At 45.0% G+C, this 20,902-nt stretch overlaps 1 long non-coding RNA gene and 1 other non-coding gene across 2 annotated transcripts in view; one reads left to right on the top strand and one right to left on the bottom strand.

The window, feature by feature from the left end:
* Positions 1 to 3,739, top strand: part of LOC125614102 — a 29,919-nt gene extending 26,180 nt beyond the window's left edge. Inside the window, exon 4 of the long non-coding RNA XR_007344738.1 lies at positions 2,980 to 3,739. This is a non-coding gene — a long non-coding RNA (uncharacterized LOC125614102). The remainder of the gene's footprint in view (positions 1 to 2,979) is intronic.
* Positions 3,740 to 7,118: 3,379 nt separating this feature from the next.
* Trnav-cac lies at positions 7,119 to 7,192 on the bottom strand. The gene has a single exon. It is a non-coding gene; the product is annotated as a tRNA-Val (tRNA).
* Positions 7,193 to 20,902: the final 13,710 nt, after the last annotated feature.

The raw sequence follows: 20,902 nt of genomic DNA, 5'->3' as shown, positions 1-20,902 counted from the left end.
AAAAAAAAAAAAAAAAAATTTGTTTTAAAGAAAGGGCTGGGAATATGGCTCAGTGGTAGAGAGGCATGGATTCAATCCCCCGTACCAAAAAAAAAAAAAAAGGAAATACACACACACACACACACATACATACACACACACCCCAACCCTCTCCAAGCTGGGGAGTCTGGCTTTGAATTCGCAATCCACATCCTCAGTCTCCTGAGCTGCTGGGATTTACAGGTGTGCACCACTGCGCCCCAGGCCCTGGCCATCCTTGAAAAGCCGGTTCTAAATCATAAGATTCATTAGTGAAAGGCTTGGAGGCTTTTCCTGGAAGGCAAGTTAAGGAATTTATTTCCAGGTGTGTCCAGGTCTTAGCTCAGTTCAGGTTTGACAAGGAGGGACAAGCCAGAGACCAGAAACATCCAGCCATTCAGAGGCTCTGCCACTTGGATCAAAATTTAATATATTCTTTTTCTTTGTAAAATACTTCACCTGTCTGAGTGAACAAAACTTTCTCAAATATTAAATAATATTGACATAACAAATTAAACTTTTGAGTCCACTGAACCTAAAGTTCTCCTGAATATTCCAATAGTATACACAAACAATACAAATTCAACCTAAAATCCTAAGTCTACATCATTTACATATTTTAAATATAGTGTCACATGGCTGTTACTTGAATAGGCTAAATTCTCTGTCTCTCTCTTTTGTACTACAGATTAAACCCAGGGATGCTTAACCACTGAACAACATCCTCAAACCACCACCTGCCTCCGCTTTTGAAACAGGGTCTCGTTAAATTGCTTAAGGCCTCATTATGTTGCTGATGCTGGCCTTGAACTTTTTGATCCTCCTGTCTCAGCCTCCTTAGTCACTAGGATTACGGGCGTATACCAGCTAAACTAAAGTCTCTTAAACATTACAAGTATATATAACATTGTCTATTGCTCAGTTTCTTTGTAAGAAAATATGGACCACTCTTAAATATTTCTAAATTTAAATAGAAATCTTCCCTGGGCCAACGGGCATGGTAGTATATACCTGTCATCCCAGCTATCGGAGAGGCTGAAGGGGCAGGATCACAAGTTTAAGGCCAGCCTTGACAATTTAGCAAGACTCTCTTAAAATAAAAAGGGTTGAGGGTATGGCTTAGTGGTAAAGCGCCCTTGGGTTCAATCCCCAGTACACACACACACACACACACACACACACACACACACACACCTTCCCTGGGTCAAAGTTGTTACCCAGTTAGGAACATAATCATTGGTCTACAAATTTGGATATAAAGGGAGACTAAGTTTCAAAGGAAGTGCCCATAAACCATTCAAGTGCAGGAAACGCCCAAGAACCACTGAAATGCAAAAAGCACCCATGAACAATTGTGCCCTTGACCCATGCGCTTGTAAAATGAGGGTAATGGGCCAGCACAGGGAAACCTGACTTGAAATTGTGTAGCTTCGCCCAAGCTCCACCTCTAGACCAGCCCCTAGCAACCATCTCTCTATAAACATTAACACCCTTCACAACCGGGTTGCAGACTGTCCCTCCAGAGAGCCCACAATCTCCCTTAAATGTATATTCTTTGCTTTACCCCAAAGGTCAGTCTCCTCACCCCCTACTTTTTTTATTTTCTGGAACCAGGGATTGAACTCAGGGGCACTCACCCACTGAGCCACATCCCCAGCCCTGTTTTGTACTTTATTTAGAGACAGGGTCTCACTGAGTTGCTTAGGGCCTCACCATTGCTGAGGCTGGCTTTGAACTCGAGATCCTCCTGCCTCAGCCTCCCGAGCCTCTGGGATTACAGGCGAGCGCCACAGGACATGATTTCTAAGTGTACCGTGGCAACTTGGATAGAGGAGTGGTGCCTCATTCTCCCACAGCAATGGGCTACTATGTCCTTACAAGTAACTGCTTAGCGCTCGCTGGGGATGCTTATTCTGGTGACAGACCACTCAGTACCCATGTCTGATTGTGGGCTTCTGGTTGGTCTAGTCTCTTGTCTCCCAGGAGACAAGACTTTGCTTTGAGATCTTCAGCTGGCTTCCTCCTTGGGCCACCATTCTTTTGACCCCTTGGCATGCCACCCAGGGGCATTCCGGTTTCCTCTTATCCCAGGAATATGTGAAGCCCAGAGATCCTGTCCCTTGCCACAGGACCTTACTCTGGGGGTGACTAAGTAGCAAGTTTCAGGATGCTGCAGCTACAGGTGCTAAGGGGTAGCTTCCTTAATTTTGTTTGTTTGTTTGGTACCAGGGATTGAACCCAGGGGCGCTCAACCACTGAGCCCCATCCCCAGCCCTTTTTATTTATTTTGAGACAGGGTTTTGCTCAATTGCTGAGGCTGGCCTGGAACTTGATATCCTCTTGCCTCAGATCCCCCAAATCGCTGGGATTAGAGCAGGCACCACCATGTCCAGCTGTGAGTGATTTTTTTTTTTTTTTAGCTCGATAGCCAGATGCTGCTGCTGAAATGTTGTTTTTTGGATCTCAGATCCTCCCTCCTTTTCCCAGAAATACATCCCTTAAGGAGCTCCTTCCTTAAGTGAGGATCAGTTGCTGGTAAAATCTCAACTGACCATGAAAATTGTCATTTTTTTTCACCCTTCTTCTTGCAATCCAGTTTATCTCAGCATAAAATTCAAGTACATGCTTATTTTATCTCAGCAAGTTAAAGATAGCATTTGGTGCCAAGAAGATTCCGTGGAGAAAGAATAGTCTTTTCAACCAGCGGTGCTGGGTGGGGCATGGTGGCCGAATGATTCAGGAAGCTGAGGCAGGAGGATGGCAAGTTCAAGGTCAGCCTATCAAATAAATCAGGGAGACCCTGTCTCAACATAAAAAATATAAAGAGCTGGGCATGCAGTGCAGTGGTAGAGCACCTGTGGGTCCAATCCCCAGTACCAGAAAAAAGGGAGGGGCTGTATTTTGGTTTTTACTGTTGCTGTTGGGACTTCTGCTGACATTCAAAATGTCATTCTTTTATAGGTAATTATACCCCCCAGGTCGCTTTTAGAATCTTCAATTGCTAGGACTAAATACTACAAGCTGGACAATACATAAAGAAAAGAAATTTAGTTTGGACACTTCTGGAGGCTGGGAAGGTCAAGGTTGAGAAGCTGCATCTACTGAGAACCTTCTTGTTGGTGGAGAGTCTGCAGAATCCCAAGGTGATGCAGGTCATCACAGGGCAGGACAAAGCCTTTGTGCTGCTCTGGTCTCTCTTCCTCTTCTTATAAAGTCACCAATACCATCATGGGGTCCCCACACTCATGACCTCATCTAATCCTGATTACATCACTTTGGAGATCAAATTTCCAGTACATGAAATTTTGGGGACTCATGCAAAGCACACTATTTTGTTTTTTCATGGTTCTACAATATTATTGTGATGTTTCTCAGAATGGATTTCTTTTTATCCCGTTTGAATTTGTTGGACTGCTTGGACGTGAGGAGTCATGTATTTCTTTAATTTTGGAAAATTCAAAGTTATTATCCCCTCAATTGCTGCTTTTCTTTCCTTTATTTTGCTCTGACACTCCAGCCAACATTTATTAGACTATTCTATCTCCCATATCTACGAGTCCCTCCTTTTCATCTCTTTTTCTTTGTTGTATCTGGGTAACATCTCAGAACTTCTTATTAAAACATTCAAGGCCGGGTGCAGTGGTGCATGCCTGTGATCCCAGAGACTCAGGAGGCTGAGGCTGAGGAGGATCACAAGTTCAAAGCCAGCCTCAGCAACTTAGCAAGGCCCTGAGAAACTCAATGAGACCCTGTCTCTAAATAAAATACCAAATAGAGCTGGGGATGGGGCTCAGTGGTTGAGTTCCCCTGAGTTCAATCCCTGGTACCAAAAATAAATAAGTAAGTAAATAAATAAATAGATATTTTACTTATCTATCTCTTTACTTGTGTGTCTAAAAACCTCTCACATATAACACAGCCAAGACTAGACCCTTCCTCCCCCAGCCTTTCTGAATAAGTGGTAACTCCAATTTTCCAGTTACTCAGACCCAAATCCTGGTGTTATCCTCACCTTTGCTCTTTCCTTCACACCCTACATTTAATCTGTAAGCGTTACCCTTAAAATATATCGTGTATGTGTGTGTGTATGTGTGTGTGTTTCTGGGAATGGTACCCAGGCCCTTATGCATGCTAGGTAGGAAATGTACCACTGAGCCACATCCCCAGTCCTTTTTATATATTTTATTTTGAGACAGGGTCTTGCTAAATTGCTCAGGACCTCACTAAGTTGCTGAGGCTGGCTTCAAACTGTGATCCTCCTGCCTAAGCCTCCCAAGCTTCTGGGATTACAGGCGTGCCACCCAATGCCCACCTAAGCCTATGTCTTTTTTTTTTTTCATTTTTAAAATATATATTTTAGTTGTAGGTGGAAACAATACTTTTATTTATTTTGATGTGGTGCTGAGGATCGAACCCAGGGCCTCACACATGCTAGGCGAGCACTCTACCACTGAGCCACAACCCCAGCCCAAACCTGTGTTTTGGATTCGGTCCTCTCTTTGTCCTGAACATAAGCCTTTGATCTGTACAGGACATTTTTTCCTTGAGGGTAGATCTACTTAGTTACTGTTTAGGAAGGAGAGAATTAGAACAAACAAATATTCCCATCAAGGTACAGAGTCTTAATAGACTAGAGTTCTTCACTCCAGGCCCCTGACCAAAGAGCTCAATCATCCAGATTTAGGCATCTTGGACTGTCGTCCAGACAAATGAAAGAAGAAATTCTGCTTGCATCTGGCCACCTGGCTGAATCCTCACCCTTTGTGCCTTGTAGGAGCCTCATCCCTTTCTAAGGTCTTGTGTAGTGGCCTTCTATCTGATCCGCCACAGATCTTTTCTCTGTTACTTCTTCCACCTTTCTCCCCCAACCCCAAGTCCATCTGCTAGAAAGAATTCTCACTCTGTTTCTCCAATGAAAAGCCTCCTTTCCTCCCCTGCCTCCTTTCCTTCAGCATCACGTCAAAATGCTTCATCAGGGACTGGGATGGAGCTCCCTGGTAGAGCGATTGGCGCAGCATGCACAAGGACCTGGCTTCCATCCCCTGCACCACACACACACACACACACACACACACACACACATATACACACACACGCAAAGCTTCACCAGGACGTCCACACTGGGCAGCCTCCCTCAGCCTCTCTCTACTCCCTCTGCAACATCTCATGCCCTTAGAGATGTAATTTCTTCTGCTTGGACAGTTTTTCTGCTTGCTCATCACTCACTTGACTTTCCAGAACAAGCTTATGTTACCTCTTCCAGAAAGTCTCTCTGGACTCCTCTAAACAGGGCTCCCCTCTCTTACGAGGTCTAATAGAGGATGTTGCCATTATTTGCTTTCACTTTCGTCCTTTTTTGACACATGGAGCACCTTTGAGGGCGGTAATCCTGCTTCTTCTTTTTTATCCCCAGAACCTTAGCACAGTGTGGAGCTCACGGAAGGTGCTCAAAAAGAATTTGATGAGGGCTGGGGCTGGGGCTCAGTAGTAGAGCACTTGCCTAGCATGTGTGGCACTGGGTTCAATCCTCAGCACCGCATATAAACAAACAAATCAATAAATGCATGCTGGGTATGGTGGCACACGCCTGTTATCCCAGAGGCTCGGGAGGCTGAGGCAGGAGGACCGTGAGTTCAAAGCCAGCCTCAGCAAAAAGTGAGGCCCTAAGCAACTCAGTGAGACCCTGTCTCTAAATAAAATACAAAATAGATCTGAAGATGTGGCTCAGTGGTTGAGTGCCCCTGAGTTCAATCCCAGATACCGAAAAGTGAATGAATGAAAGAATAAATAAAGAAAATCCATTTTAAAAATAACTTGATGAATGAATGACCATTGTGGTCTACTACCATTCCCATCCACCTCCCTTCCCTTCATTCCCATTACTCTAATCCAATGAATTTGTAATCTTCCCCTCCTCCTCTTGTTGTGTGTTAACATCCACAGATCAAAGAGAACATTTAGCCTTTGGTTTTTTGGGATTGGCTTATTTTACTTAGCATGAGAGTCTCCAGTTCTATCCATTTACTGGCAAATACCATAATTTCATTCTTGTTTAAGGCTGAGTAATATTCCATTGGGTATATATGCCACAATTTCTTTATCCATTCATCTGTTGAAGGGTACCTAGGTTGGTTCCAGAGCTTAGCTATTGTGAATTGAGCTGCTATAAACATTGATGTGGCTGTGTCACTGTAGTATGCTGATTAAGTCCTTTGAGTATAGATCGAGGAGAGGGATAGCTGGATAGACTGCCATTTGGGGCCCTTAGTGAGCCTCACAGCTCCCCTGTATTCATGCTCTTCTGCAGTTCCTCCCACACTGACCCTGGGCTGGGAAGTAATATCGTTTCCTCTTACAGCCCAGCAGGTGGAACCCATCACATGGCCCCTCCTAAAAGCAAGATGAACAAACACTGGTATTGAATTATCTTCATGCAAAATATTCTTCCACATATGATCCTTGAAGGAATTGTTAAAAAGGCAAACTCAGGCGTGGTGCTGCACGCCTGCAATCCTAGTGACTCAGGAGGGTGAGGCAGGAGGATCGTGACTTCAAAGCCAGCCTCGACAATTTAGTGAGGACCTAAGCAACTTGGTGAGACCCTGTCTCTAAATAAGATATAAAAAATGGCTGGGGATGTGGCTCAGTGGTCCAGTGTCCCCGAGTTCAATCCCCGGCACCCCCCGCCAATAAAGGCAAACTCAGGCACACTAACACTTTAAAAGGGTTTATTTGAGCAAACAAGCACTCATGAATTGGGTACCTCCAAACCAGCAGAAGTTCAAGAGTTTCACTGAGGGAACACAAGGGGCAGGCGAGGGGGACTTTCATTGGATGGACCCAGAAGTAAAGGAAAGCAAATATGTGATTGGTTACAGTTATGCAGTTACCTTATTTGGTATATCCTGATGGAAAGTCCCTAGCTATATATATAACTATGAGTTTGTTGACTGCATCTGATGGGTTGAGCATGGGTTTTGTTTTTCTTTAATATACACATTTTCAAGACATAGCTTGCTATAGTTTGAAGGTGTCCCTCAGGGTTTGTGTGTTGGAAATTCCATCCCCAATATATCTATTACTCATATTTTTTTTTCTTTTTGTGGCGCTGGGGATTGAACCCAGGGCCTTGTGCATGTGAGGCAAGCACTCTACCAACTGAGCTACATCCCCAGCCCTCCACCTCCAATATATCTATGAGTAAAGAAACACTAAAGATTGCCAGAAAACAGTCAGAAGGCCGTGAAGGGGTGGGACCCTTCACTCTTTAAGTTCTCTCTAAAAGAACTCCAATGAATGGGTTAATGCAGTTATCAAAATAGGAGATTCCTCACAAGATTTGCCCAAATCTTCCCTTCTTGCTCTCTCTTGCCACCATGGGGTAATGCAGCAGGAAGGCCCTCAGCATGTGTGCCCCTCAGTCTTGGACTCCCCAGCTTCCAGAACCACAAGCCAAATACATTTCTGTTCATTATAAATTACCGAGTCTCAGGTATTCTGTTCTAGGAGTGAAAAATGGACTAAGCCATAGCTCAGGTTAAGTTTTGCCTATGTTTGCAAATTAAGCAAGACCGAGGTTACTAGTATGGCCTAACTGGCTTTGTCTGCTCACAGATTCCCCAGGTCTGGTCTCCATTTTAATTTACTCTAATAGAATTTTCTGAGATAAATATCACTGGTGCCATCTTTTTTTTCATAGATGAGACATGGAAAAGCAAGTGTGTCAGTTAGGTAATGAGGAAATTGGAGTTCAAGCTTCAAAACCAGACTGTTTGGTTGGGTCTGGTGGGCACACCTGTAATCATAGTGGCTCAGGAGGCTGATGCAGGAGGATCTCGAATTCAAAGCCAGCCTCAGCAAAAGTGAGGTGCTTAGCAATTCAGTGAGACTCTGTGTCAAAATAAAATACGATAAAGGGCTGGGGATGGGGTTCAGTGGTTAAGCGCCCCTGACATCAATGAGAAAAGTCTCCTTTGTGTTCTCCATGTCCCTTATGGACTCTGATGTTCTTTGCTTTCCATGAGGCTGAACAGGAAGCAGCCATGTCTGGGGCAAAAGTGAGCCCACAGCTTGGTAACTGGAAACTGGGGAGCACCTGATTCCAAAAAGGGTTCATTCTTTTCTAGAAGGTCTGAAAGAGAGGACCCAGTCTGCTGTGAAAATCAAAGCTCAGAAGAGGAGGTTCACCTCAGCAGCAGAGCAGAGATCACAGACATTACACTGGGGCTTTGGTGTGGTGGGCGCATGATTCCCCTCCAAGGAAGAATTTGTTGCTCCGCCTGCTATTGGCAGTGTGATTGGCAGACAGCTCTCAGCTCCCGCTCCTTCAGGGTGGGCCTCAGCTTCAGAGGGCACCTCACCCAAGGTCACGGCCTTGGGGGTGAGCCCCGTCCATGGACTGATAGCTGCTGCAGTGAAAAAGTGCAGTCATCTCGGGACAACTCTGAAGGGCCATTCTCGCTCCTGTGGGGGGCACAGAGGCCATCTCTGGGCCCATGTCACAGCAGACTTTGCTACCTGCCCTCCTTCTCCAGCTTCTTTCTCCTCCTTTCTCAGGGTATTTAATAAACTGCTATGGTTGGAACTTGTCCCCTCAAAGTTCTTGTGTCAGAAACTTAATCCTCAAATTCATGTGTGAATGGCCTTGGGGGTGGGGATTTGGGGATGTTATTAGGATTAGATGAGGTCATGAGGTTGGGGTCTCCATGATGGCATGCATCAGTGGCTTCCAACAAGAGGAAGAGACAGGACATGAAGTCACATGCTTGCTGTGTCTCCCCATGTGATGTCTCATGCCATGTTATGATGAAGCACACTTGCCCTCACCAGATGCTGAGCAGATGCTGACACTATACCCTTGAACTTCAACTTCCCAGCCTCCAGAACCATGAGCTAAATAAACTTCAATTCTTTAAAAAAAATTTTTTTAGTTGTACTTAATAATAATACCTTTATTTATTTATTTTTATGTGGTGCTGAGGATCAAACCCAGGGCTTCACATATGCCACTCACATGCTCTACCACTAAGCCCCAGCCCCAGCCCTAAACCTCTCTTCTTTTATAAATCACCTCTCTCAGGTATTTTATTACAGTAACAGAAAACCAAAGAAGACATGGACACTCAGCTCTGCCTCCAGGCCTCCTTCCTAGGAACTCAACCTGGAACACTTAGGCAAGTTAATTTGTCTCCCAGAGACTGGCTTCCTTCATCTGTGGAGCAGGCGTGATGACACCTTCCTAGAGGCTTGCTGTGTAGATTAAATGAGATACACAACTCATAGTCCTGTTCCCAGGCGTGTCGCCTGTACATGAGAGGGATGCTCATTAGCATGTCAGACGCTGGCACTCACTTGCTGACAGTGACAGCAAGCTGCCGCAAGGGATCATGTGAGTGTTCTGAGACTGTGCATGCTCCTCTGAAAGCCGTCCAGTGGTTCCCAGAGTCCCTCCTGCTACGCCAAGGCTGGCAGTTGACCTACTTGCATGGCACCGCAGTCTACAGGGTGGTGACAAAAGTCCTGTCAAAACCCCGAAGGAAATGGAGGAGTTTAGTTGAGTCCCCGGATGGTGAGCCATCTCTGCAGGAGACATTTCTAATTTTTTTGAACCCTAGGAGGTAGAGCCACCAAGTAGGGCAGGGGAACTGCTGTCCTCAGGGGGCCTCAGCAGGACCACAGTGTCAGCTGGGAGCAACACCAATTTTAATGCCTCCCAAATTCTTTTGGATGTGATGGAAATAGAACATACCTGGGCTTGAAGTAGAGCACATGTTTCTCCTTTTGACGAGGCCCCCGGGTGTGGGGGAGGCTGAGGGACCTTTGCAACTCTCCTGGCTCTGTCACCCCATGGTGGGTGAGCAATGCTTCAAAAATTATTTTCATATTCCAGAAGTAATGCAAGAGCCACATTCAGGCTGTCCACTGGGGGAAAATGTAAAACACACAGAACTGTGTGTTCACGAAAAGAAAAGAAAAAATAATTTGTCTTTTTAATCCCCACCCTGTAGAGACAAAGACACAATATTTTGGACACACACACTTAACATACTGTTTTCTTCATAGGCACATTGTCAAGTTGTAGCAGGGTTACATCACATTTGTCATTAAAATATGTCCATTGAGGGCTGGGGTCGTGGCTCAGTGGTAGAGCACTTGCCTAGCACGCGTGAGGCCCCTCAGCACCACATAAAACCATAAAAACAAACAAACAAATAAAATAAAATAAAGGTATGTGTCATCTACAACTTAGAAAAATTTAAAAATATCAATTGAACTGCATATACTTTGAAGAGTGAGAAAAAATGAGTCGAAATAATAAGGCCTATTTTGCCCATGAGTTTGCTCAAAGAATGAGGTTGAGATTTGGAAGCCGCAGATCTATTTCTGCAGTTGTTTTCCATTCAAATTGTGTGTCTCCAATCTTGTCAAGTGATATTAGTGTCTAGGGTACATATTTTCCACACAGTATGGGCCCTACATATAAGCAAACTACTCCATTAGGGGCTCACCCTGAGAAACAGGGAACTTGCTGTGTAAGATTTAGGCCAAACCTCCCATGTTTCTGTTCTGTTCTTTTGTTCTGGGGACCAGACTTAAGGCCTTGCAGCATGCTAAGTGCATGCTCTTCCAGTGAGCTACACCCCCAGCTTCAAATTTTCCAGGGCAGTTTTGACTACTGGCAATTTCCTTTTAATGACTGTCTTTAGAAGCCACCCCCTCCAGAGGGTGCAGTTTGACTGCACATTTGTTTACGACGCTTCAAATAGTTTCAGTGTTCCAGTAAGAACTATGTAAAATACAGCTGTCCATGACATATCGGCTCTCTAGCGTAGTCATTTCTTTCGGATACACTTCTAGAAGTAGAGTCGTCCTGATTACAGTGGACTCAACATTCGCTCTTGTTAACAGTGTCAGGGCAGGCCTGCTTTTCTTTTTCTTGACAACACTGACTATTGTCACTCAGAAAAATTCAGGATGTGTGTTTTTATAAAAAACACAATCCAGCGGGTGCAGTGGCATATCCCTGTAATCCCAGAGGCTTGGGAGGCTGAGGCAGGAGGACTGCAAGTTTGAGGCAAGCCTCAACAATTTAGTGAGGCCCTAAGCAACTCAGTGAGATTCTTTCTCAAAATAAATAAGAAAAGGGTTGGGAATGTAGCTCAAGGGTAAAGCCCTGCTATTCTTTGGGCTAGGTCACCAAGGCCACATGTCCCCACACAGACTGAAGCCTTAGGCCAGAGATACAATCTTGCCTTTGGACAATCTGTAACATTTATCTGCTCTAAGTCATGTTTGTTTGTTTTTTAAACCAAAATAATTTTTGAACCCATATTGTCTTCTGGGCCACTAACTTGTCTACCAGAGACTGAAGATGTGGTAAGTACGGGCCTTCATATTTTCTATTTTATCCTGAGAGGTTTGTTAGGCCAAGTCCAGGGAGGCCAAAATGAGACTGGCCTATGAATGTGAGGCGAGCTGTATGTCAAGATCCCTGAAATGGAAAAAACAAATGAGTTTTAAAAATAATTGTTGGGGGAGGGCTGGGGTTGTGGCTCAGTGGTACAGCACTTGCCTAGCATGTGTGAGGCCCTGGGTTTGATTCTCAGCACCACATATAAATAAATAAAATAAAGATCCATCAACAACCAAAAAATATTTTAAAAAATAATTGTTGGTGAGCCAGGAGTGGTGGCCCACTCCTATAATCCTAGCAACTTGGGAGGCTGAGTTAGGAGGATCACAAGTTTGAGGCCAGCCTCAGTGACTTAGTGAGGCCCTAAGCAATGTAGTGAGACACTGTTGCAAAAGAAAAAAAAAGCTGGGAATGTTGCTCAGTGGTTAAGCATCCCTGGATTCAATCCCTGGTTAGTAATAATAATAATAATAATAATAATAATAATAATTATGGGTGTTTTTCTGTGAAGTTACATTTTGTCCTAGAAAACACAAGCTATTCAATTTTTTCTCCTCTGTATATATTAGCCAATAAAAAATAGAAAAATAAAGAAAAAAGAAGAAAAGCAATTTGACAACCAGGGAAAGGATACAGGAAATAAGAACATGTGAGAATTCCATTAAGTTCCCGGATGAAGCCAGGCCAGTCTGGAGTGTTAGTGCAGGAAAGACTGGAAAGGAAAGATCAATTGAAACCATCTGCTTTTGCAAGAGGGCCAGGTGCCACCCTGACAGATGGCCATGAGTGCTAGCCTGGCATAGGACCAGCTGGGGCTCAGTCTAATGGCAGAGAGCAGAGTCTGCCCTCAGCTTGTGTGGTGACCACCCAAACCTGGTCAAGGCGTGGCCACAGAGGCCTACAACTTCTGTCCTTCTGTTTTCTGAGATTGAAATCTGCAGGGTGCTTAGGGCCTTAAGTGAAGGTCATTATAAGGAGACAAGCAGTAGGGTACTGTGGGCAAAAAGTTTTTTTGCAAAAAGTATATTTGAAAAGCATTCCTGCCTCAGATTTGGTTGAAATGACACAAATCAGCACTAAGGCCCAAATGTCCCATCACATTTCCCTATAGTTCATAATAATGTACAATAGCTCCCCTTATCCACTGGGGACAGGGTCCATGACTCCCAAGGGGATATCTGAAATTTCATGTAGTACCAAACTCTATGTTTCTTCCTATTTGAACATATCTATGATAAAGTTTATTTATTTTTTTGGTACAGGGATTGAACCCAGGGGCACTCAACCACTGAGCCCCATCCCCAGCCCTATTTTCTATTTTATCTAGAGACAGGGTCTCACTGAGTTGCTTAGGGCCTCACTAAGTTGCTGAGGCTGGTTTTGAACTTGAGATCCTCCTGCCTCAGCCTCCCAAACTATTGGAATTACAGGTGTGAGCCACCATGCTGGGGCCTTTTTATTTTTTGTTTTTGTTTTGAGACAGCATGTCTGTAAATTGCCCAAGCTGGCCTTGAACTTGCAATCCTCCTACCTCAGTTTCCCGAATTGCTGGGATTACAGGTGTGCACCATCAATCCCAGCTGACATTTGTTTTGTCTTTCCTTTTCTTTTATCTTTTTTTGGGGGATGGGGGGTACTGGGGATTGAACTCAGGGGCACTTGACCGCTGAGGCACACCCCCAGCCCTATTTTATATTTGATTTAGAGACAGGGTCTTGCTAAATTGCTTAGCACCTCCCTAAGTTGCTGAGGCTGGCTTTGAACTTGCGATCCTCCTGCCTCAGCCTCCCAAACCACTGAGATTACAGGTGTGTGCCACCTCGCCCGGCTGCCTTTCCTTTTCTTTTCAAGAAAATTATCCTAATCCATTCTTACCTGTGGTACCTAAATGGATGACCATGAGTCTCACCCCTCCTTTCACCTGTGCCCATTGCCATGTGGCTCAGCCAGCATCAGCCAATGGGCTGTTAGCAGACATGACACAGAAGTTGGAAGCGGCTTGTGCATTGGAGCTTACTGTGTCCTGGGCCTCTGCCATCTCTACGATAGTATGTCCTGGCTAGCCTGCTGGATGTTGAGGGACAGAGCTGGGTTGAGGCCAGCCTAGATCAGCCAGCAACCAGCTGATCCCCAAATGCTCGAGTGAGTCCAGCCGAGCTGAACAGGGCCAAGTCCCCGGATGCATAAGCACTTCTTGTCATCTGGCTCACAGCTAAAGTCGTTGCTTAGGCAGAGGTTATTGTAGCAGAACCTAACCCACACATCCAAGGGGCTAGAGAGCCTGAATTTGCCTTTGCTCCGGACAGGAAAGGGAAATTGGCTTTTCACATGTTTTGCTGCCCTGCTGCCCCACTGGTGATATTTATAGAGAAATTCGTGCAAATTTGTCTCTGATTGCAGGAGTCCCAGCAGCAGAATCCTGGGAGAATTTCAGTAACCCAGAGCAGTCACAAATTATGCTGTGTTGGAACTGCGCATGATTTTATAATACGATCAACCATAAAACCTTAAGAGCCCCTTTAGAAAAATCTTCCAAAATCATGTGTGGGCAAAAAACCCTCCATATGTGTAACTGGAGCTGGCTGGTGTTTGTTTTAGAAACTTCCTTATTTCCTGACTTGCAAAAGTTCCCTCTTGCCGACTCAGCAGGGTAATAACATCCGTATGAGCATGAATGTCCTCTGTCCATAACTCGAGTCTCTTGCAACCACGCAGAAGTCATACACCCAGAGTCCTCACAGCAGGGCTGTAATTCTTAAATACTTAAAATATTATGTATGTTGTCTCTCTTGATGAATAGAACATTTTTTCATCTCGCTGTTAACAAACTTAGATTCTCTCAAGTGATTGAAAAGCACTTTGCAAGCCTAAAGTTCTATAAAAACTCTAAGTAATAGCAACAATAAAACCTTATTAGCCATTTCGGGCTCTGAATCAAGATTTTCAATCCTTGGCATCTAATTAAATGTTTTACACTCTACAGGAGCACGTAGCATTATACCTCTCTCCAAAACTTCTTTTCCTGATTGGGATTAGGAAATTGGTCAAGACTTTGTATGGGGCACACAGATGCAATTCTCAATCAAGATGTCTGTGGGATTGCTTTCAGATATGGTCCTGGTTTATGTCGTGAACTACTGGGGGTGCCGGGAGTGGGAAGGCTAGTAAGAAAGCCACTATTTGGGGGTAACTCATGGCATGTTAGTGGCTTTAGGGGTGTTATCTTGTTAAAGCTTTATGCCTGCCTGTATTTTTTTGGGGGGGAGTGCTGGGATTGAACCCAGGGGTACTTAACCACTGAGCCACATCCCCAGTTCTTTTAAATTTTTTATTTAGAGATAGGGTCTTACTGAGTTGCTTAGGGCCTTTCTAAGTTGCTGAGGCTGTTTTTAAACCCGCGATCCTCCTGCCTCAGCCTCCTGAGCCACTGGGATGACAGGCGTGCGCCACTGCACCCTGCTTGCTTGTATTTTGAAGTAGTTTTAGTGTGATCCCTAATTTATGGGAAAATGAGATGTGTGGGCCGGGGAAAACCTATGAGTTCAGGCTTAAAACTCATTGACCTTACAAAAAGTAGTGCTCAGCTTCAAAATCCCAGACCTTCATACTCCCTGTTCTGAAATCCTCTTCACTTATAATCTGTGCTTGCGCTGTCTAAACACAGTGGCTTTCAAACTAAGTTGGTCAAATACACATACTTCCAAGATTTAGTGTTAAATTTTTAATTTAGAGACAGGGTCTCACTGAGTTTTGCTTAGGGCCTCTCTAAGTTGCTGAGGCTGGCTTGGAACTTGCCATCCTCCTGCCTCAGCCTCCCAAGAGGCTGGGATTACAGGTGTTCACCACCACCACCGGCTCTGTTGTGCTCTTTGACTCAGAGCTGAAACTGCAGAGTCACAGCAATGCCTTCTGGTCCACCATGTGCCGAGAAGCCACTTCTGGTGTGAATACATCTTTGTGACTGGATTCTGGGGCTTCTGGAACTTCTGGTTCTTTGGTGCATCTTTTGGCAAAGAGCTGGTGGAATCTGTAGTAACGGGGGGGGGGGAGGGGGACATTAAGCATAGCACTGTAGCTCCTGGACAACCAACTAGTGAACTTTCCCAAGGTCACCGACACACTCTGGCTTTCCCGGGGAAGGTGACTCTGAGATGAGCTGGGTGTGGGAGGCTTATTAAGGAGAGCCGGGGATTGGCACTGGAGGAGGGAAGTGGAGACAGCAAGGGCAGGCGGAAAGAAGAGTCGGGCGGCCGGGCACTCTGTGGAGAAGTCCCGGCCCACTCCATGGGAGGTTTGAAAGACAGATGTGTGTCCGCTGAAAACTAAAAAATAAATATTAAAATTCTCTCTCTCTTCTCTCTCCCTCTCTCTTTAAATAAAGACAGAATGACCTTGAAAGCCACTCCAGGGTGGACTGAGAGGGTTGAGCCTCTTGCTATCAGTCACAGCATGTGGGCTATCCTGGGAAAAGATATATCTAAGGCGGTCCCCTAAGGGCTTGATGGCCTGTGGTGGGGTGTCTGCTGGTGACCTTCCTCAGCGAGGAGGAGAAATGCTTCATTCCTGAAGGGGTCACACAGGCGGCCTGTGACTCCTGGTCCCCTGTCTTCTAGCCAGCACTGATTCTTCCCTTCTGCCCCAACACAAGGCTCAGGGCGCTGTCCAGAGCGGGGCAGTTTAGAAGACAAAAGAGCACAATCCTGATTGGGCTAATCAGGATTTGAAACCAGAAAGGCATTTTACAGAGGAAATGCACCGTGATGTTTCTGATTCTGTTCCTCTTTGAGGAAGTACCCATTGTCCCAAGGGATGTGTCAATCAAGGAGCAGTCCAGGAACAAGGGGAAGTTCCTAAGGGTGCCGTCCAGATCTGCAGGGTTGGGATGGTGAGCTTTGCCGGGTCCTCTTGCACCGATGTGATCCCCAACTTCAGGCAGCAGCGTCATCAGTGTGAGAAAACGAACTCACAACTCACCAGGAAACAAACACAGAGCCCGGTGCAGTGCTGCAGGCCTGTTAATCCCAGCTACTCAGGTGGCTGAGGCAGGAAGGCTGCAAGTTCAAGGGCAGCTGCAGCAACTTAGTGAGACCCTGTCTCAAAATTAAAAAAAAAAAAAATTATAACTGTGTAATAGAATAGGAAGCCTTGGTTCAACCCCCCACATGGGGCGTGGGTGGTGGTAGTGGAGATAGGCACGGTCATCTCAACCTTCACACAGGTGTTTATACACTCAGGAGAGCAGCGTGGTTGCTCATGGGCTGTGCCCTTTGCCCTCTCATTACTAGAGTCCGCACATCTAGGTCAAGAGCTCTCCGAAATGGCAAAGCTTCCAAAAGAAGTCAAGAAGTGATCAGTCAGGCGTGGTGCTCAGCATCTGTGATCCTAGCAGCCCAGGAGGCTGAGACAGGAGGATCGCGAGTTCAAAGCCAGCCTCAGCAACTCAGAGGCCCTAAGCAACCCTGTCTCTAAATAAAACACAAAATAGGGCTGGGGATGGGGCTCAGGGGTTGAGTGCCCCTGAGTTCAATCCTCAGTACCCTCCCACCCCATCCCCCCAAAAAAAGAACTGATCAGTCCTGGTGGCCACCCCATGCTTTCTGTGCCATGTGTTCTGAGTGAGTCGCTGGCCTAAAAGAGTAGAGGCTGACAGTGTCCCATGTCAGCTTGGAAAATAAAGAATTGAATGCAAGATTCTTCTATTTCTACCATTGTCTTTCTTAGGCAAGTTGCTCCTCTTTTTTTTTTAGTGGTGAACACAGGAGTATTTCAAGCTTTCGCAGGGCCCCAGCAAAACTAGATGGAAGCATATCTCTCCAAGACAGGCGAGGATCGGGGCTGGTTTTTCAGATAAAGCGCTGTAAGGAACGCCGACTGGGGGCTATGCAGAAATGCACACGAAAGTTCCAAGCAGAGCAGCAAATAATCAAGCAATTATTGAGCTAAGACTATAGCTTTAAGTCCTGAAACTTCTGAGTCAGAAAATTCTTCTAATAATAGTTAATAAGAACATAATCCTTAACTATAAGACGCAGGGAAAGTTGTCTAGAAGACGAACTGCGGGTTACAGCCGAGTTAACAAACAAAAACGCAGATTTGTGACGACTTTAACCAAAAAGAATGGAACAATAGTAAGTGCACTGAAGCTTGGCAAAGGGGAAAAGGCTCGGGCAGGGAACATGAAAAACCTGCTTTGCCTTGATTAGCTCTTAATGAGTTTTTTGACTCAATGGACAGACCGCTCCTTTACCGCCATCTTGTGGTCAGATGCAGAACTGCAGCCCACTTGCATGAGTCTGTCCCCTCACCCCTCTTTTGTTTGCCAAAGATTCAGGTGCCTCAGTCCCCAAAGTGAGAGCAGACTGGGTTTGTCCCGCCTCTAGGGCTTCGCCTCTGTGGCTTCCAAGTCTCAGCCATATTACATGAAATAGCTATAGCTCTTTTTACTTGGCCCTTTCTTCCCTCTGTCAAGCATGACTTGCTGTGGAAATGTGTGTGTTGTGTGGAATGTGGCACGTACACAATTTTGGGATCTCAAAGCAAAAGAATATAAGATCTCAGTTACAAATTTAACTATAACAAGAAATCCCAAGAATTCTAAACTTCAAAGAGTTGACAAATGCCCTAAATCCCACAAAATCTGGACAATGTAGCATAGTATTTGTGTGTGTGTGTGTGTGTGTGTGTGTGTGTTTTGCACTAGGGATTGAACACAGAAGCAGAAGCCCTATACCACTAAGCCACACCCTCAGTCCTTTTTTCCCCCTTTGGTACCATGGATTGAACTCAGGGGCACTTAACCACTGAGCCACATCCCCAGCCCTTTTTTGTATTTTATTTAGAGACAGGTTCTCTCTGGGTTGCTTAGGGCCTTATGAAGTTGCTGAGGCTGGTTTTGAACTCACAATCCTCCTGCCTCAGCCTCCCTAGCTGCTGAGATTACAGGCATGGGCCATTGTGCCCAGCCCCCCCTGTCCTTTTCATTTTTTAAAAAAAATTTGAGACAGATTCTCCTTAAGTTGCCAAGGCTGGCCTCAAACTTGTGATCCTCCTACCTCAGCCTCCCCAGTAGCTGGTGTGTGCCACCATGCCCTGCTAATACATTTCCATAATACTTTTTTTTTTTACATCTCCATAATACTTTCTAACTATTTTGGCCACATACCGGTTGATCAATTTTTGGTTGGATCAATAATTCTAAAAAACAAAACAAAACAAAAAAACTAATAAAGTTGACTTGAAATGAGAGCATATAAGAGCAATTCAAATGCCTTCTTAAATTGCCACTATATTGTACTGGGCTTACATAATTATGTAATTGAATCACTCTTATGGGATAAAAATTGACTCATCGATAAATATGTTTCTTTAGGGTATTTTGCTGTGTCAGTGGTGATTTGGCCTGCTGTTTCATCTGGATCTGCCAGATTCCATCAGGATAATGCCATCCGATACTACAAGATAGGGTCCAATTAACCGGGGTGGATAAAACATGTGATTTCACACACAGGTCTATTCACTGTTTGTTGTACGGCTCTTGGCTTTGTGCCCTGCAAACAAGGAATTCTGACTAATTCTGTTTCACCCACATTTCACTGAAAAAGCAAAAGAAATGTATGGGGCATTCATACATATGTACACTGTGTCCCAGAACAGATTTCCAACCAGAGAGACTCTCTGCTTTGTCTAAGCAGGGATGAAAACTGAATCCCCTGTTTACAATTTCTCATGTCTGATGAGTGCAAGAATTTTCTGCAGAATAACTTCAGACTCTGGATCTTTCAAACCTTGTTTTTTCTGCATTACCCAAATACTTCTGGTTCTGGGTACCAAAGCACATGTTTACATTGAGATCTAACCTCTGGGCTTGTGTCTTCATGTTCTGTCCCTTGCACAGTCAACCCTGTGGGTGGTGAGAGAAAGCTAGCATTGTCTTAAAAGTACACATAAGATATCCCCCTGAACTCAAATTAAATATATCCTCCATCCAACTTCCCCTTGGCTGAATACAAAAAAATCCCCTAAAAAAGAAAAAAGAAAAAGACCCCCACACACTCCGCCAAAAGAAAGAAACAAAACAAGAAAAAAACATAAATGAAAGCAAAAAATCTTTCCCCTAGCTCTTCTAGCCTTGAGATCAGGTAGATTGTTGGAAGTAGGAGTGGAAGAAGATACCAGAGATAGGTAGGTAGATAGATAGATGATAAACAGATGAATATGTTGCTTCTTGCCTTCAATAATCTTGAAGACCAGTAGGCCATTTAAAGATGGTAGGTACATGCTGGGCACAGTGGTGCACACCTGTAATCCCAGCAGCTCGGGAGGCTGAGGCAGGAGGACCGTGAGTTCAAAGCCAGCCTCAGCAAAAGTGAGGCCCTAAGCAACTCAGTGAGACTCTGAATCTGAATAAAATACAAAATAGGGCTGGGGATGTGACTCAGTGGTCGAGTGTCCCTGAGTTCAATCCCCAGTATCTCCCTCCCCCCCAAAAAAGATGGCAACTACAGTATAAGATATGTAAAGATAACAGCAAAAACAACAATAAAAAGCTAACACTGATTGAGTGCTTAATGCTGCAGCCTGAATGTGTCCCCCCAAATTCATGTATTGAAAACTTAATTCCTAATGCAAAAGTATTGAGAAGTGGGGCCTTTGGGGAGGTGTCGAGAGAGCTCCATCCTCATAAATGGATTAATGCTGCTCTAAAAAGGGCTTGTGAGAGTGGCTTCTCTTTCTTCTACTCTTCTGCCAAGTGAGAACACAGTCTTTGTCCCTTTTTGCCCTTCCGCCTTCTGTCATGGGAAGACACAACATTCCACCTCTCCAGAGGACACAGCCACAAGGGGCCATCTTGGAACCAGAGATCAAACCTGCCAGTACATTGACCTTGAACTTTCCAGCCTCCAGAACTATAAGAAATAAATTTCAGTTCTTTATAAGTTACTCAGTCTGTGGTATTCTGTTATCGCAGCACACCCTGGTCTGAGATCTTCTTCTAAACATCTTACACCTATAATATCTTTGGAATCTCACAGCAACTCCATAGAGTAGGTACGATTATCAACAGCCTCTTAAACTAAGGCTAAAAGAGGTGCAGGGATCCTGCAGAACAGAGGCTGAGGCTGGGGAGACTGATGGGTGGGGTGGGTTTCCTTCAGAACAAGGAAGAGATAATGGGGCTGGAGTGCAGGAAAGGCCCTGGGGGGACTGGTAGGAGGTCAGGTGGCTGCAAGATAACTAGAGACAAACAACAGTGGCGGTATTTGCTGAGAGGGGGAATGTAGGAAGAGAAGCTGGCTTAGACGAACGCAAGGAGTTCATTCCTGCCGTGTTGATTTGAAGAGTCCGTGGAACATCTAAGTAGAGAGGGTGGGACATGTTTGCACATATGGGTCCAGAGCTCAAGAGAGAGATCTGGGCAGGGATCTGGCAGCATGGGTCATCTTTGTGGAGTGGTAGCTGACTCCAGGAGAC

This window comes from Marmota marmota, unplaced genomic scaffold (assembly GCF_001458135.2).
Source record: "Marmota marmota marmota unplaced genomic scaffold, marMar, whole genome shotgun sequence".
NCBI classification, from domain to species: Eukaryota; Metazoa; Chordata; class Mammalia; order Rodentia; family Sciuridae; genus Marmota; species Marmota marmota.
The sequence above is the reverse complement of the archived record's forward strand: the minus strand, read 5'-3'. Positions and strand labels throughout refer to the sequence as shown.